The 1,687-nt window shown below is 65.8% G+C and overlaps 1 protein-coding gene across 7 annotated transcripts in view; it reads left to right on the top strand.

The window, feature by feature from the left end:
* The window catches only part of ZNF532 (zinc finger protein 532), a 112,803-nt gene that overhangs the window by 26,589 nt on the left and 84,527 nt on the right, over nucleotides 1–1,687 (top strand). The window lies entirely within an intron of this gene.

Genomic DNA, 1,687 nt, shown 5'->3' with positions numbered 1-1,687 from the left:
AGCCTACCAGTGTCTCTATCATTATGAAAAAATAAATTCGAAATACCTATGTGTTGATCTGTGCTTCTGGTTTTCTTCATACATGATCGGTGTGTGATGGGGGGATGTGGTGTTTGTAGAAAGGGGGTGATAAGGGGTGTAGGGGAAGGCGGGTGGGTGGATGTGGATGGATGTGGGTTGGTCGGTGGGTAGGAGTGGGGCAATTGCTGGGGGCACTGTGGGTGTGGGGGACCTTGTGTGGGGGCTGCTCAGGAGGGGTGGGTCCCTTGGCCTCCATAGGGTGCAGCCCCACCCACACGGCACATGGAATGCCCCCCCCACGCAGGTTCCCAGGTCCCCGCTGGAGGGCCACAGCCCCTATTCCCCACAGGACCCCAGCCCCCCTGCCCAAGGCCCATAACTAACCTTTAACAGCAGCAGTGGGGGGACCATGCACCGAGCCCAGCCTGGTTCTGCCGGCCCTGGAACTGCTCTTGCTGCCCAGCCGGGCTGGTCTTGTGGCAGCAGGACCCAGTGTGGCACATGGAGACTGCATGCCAGGCTCAGCTGGGTCCTGGGACCCCTCTACAGCTCAGCCAGGCTGGGCCCATGGTGACAGGACCCAGTGTGGCATGTAGGGACCATGTGCCAGGCTCAGCCGGGTCCTGGGGCCCCTTTGCAGCCCAGCTAGGCTGGGCCCAGATCCCTGAGACTCACTAGTCTGGCCTAGCAAGCCACATGGGGCTGGGCCACGTCCTCACCACCCCGCAGGCGCAGGGGGCAGAGGTGGGAGCCAGCCCTGGGGCTCGGCCCATGCTGACAGGATCCAGCGTGGCATGCGGTTCCCGCTGCGGCTGGGCCCTTCCTGTAGCTGTCAGACCTGGCCTGGCGTGCAGTGACTGCGTGGAGCTGAGCCAGGTCCTGCTGACCTGGGGGCTGCTTGTGCCACCTGGCAGCCAGGCAGCACGAGCATCCCCAAGGCCAGCAGGACCCAGCTCAGCTCCATGCGGTTTCTGCGCGCCAGGCCGGGCCAGGGAACATGAGCCACCTGGGGCCCGCAGGACGCAGCTGGATTCCGCACAGTCCCCGCACGCCAGGCTGGGGCCGGGAGCACAAGCTGCACGGTCCCCGGCAGTGGAACTGAGCTGCGTCCTGCTGGCCCCAGGCGGCTCTGTTCCCAGGCCTGGCCTGGCATGCAGAAACCATGTGGAGCTGAGCCGGGTGCTGCCGGCCTTAGGGCTGCTCGTGCCACCCGACTGCCAGGCGACACAAGCAGCCCCAGCGCCAGCAGGACCCAGCTCAGCTCCATGTGGTCGCCACACTCCAGGCCAGGTCCTGCAGTTGGAAGGGCCCAGCTGTGGCAGGACCTGGCGCAGCATGCGGGAACCACATACCATGCCGGCTCCTGTCACCATGGGCTGGGCCCCAGGGCCAGCTCCTGCCTCTGCCCCCTGTGCCTGCAGGGAGGTGAGGACCTGGCCCAGCCCCATGTGGCTCGCTAGGCTGGCCTTGCACCAGAGCGAGTCACAGTGCTCCAGGAGGCACGGCTTCTGTGCACGCCTCCTGGAGCCGCATAACTGGCTCCAGTGCAAAGCCAGACTAGTGAGCCTCAGGGATCTGGGCCAGGTCCTCAGCCCCGCTCCCTGCAGCCCCAGGGACACCCCCCGCCACTCTCCCACTCCCCCCATATCCCCCTCCCCCCCCCTTC

Source organism: Gavialis gangeticus, unplaced genomic scaffold (genome assembly GCF_001723915.1).
Source record: "Gavialis gangeticus isolate Ggan-Ray unplaced genomic scaffold, GavGan_comp1, whole genome shotgun sequence".
NCBI lineage: Eukaryota > Metazoa > Chordata > Crocodylia > Gavialidae > Gavialis > Gavialis gangeticus.
Note: the sequence above shows the minus strand (reverse complement) of the source record. Positions and strands in the feature narration are given on the sequence as shown.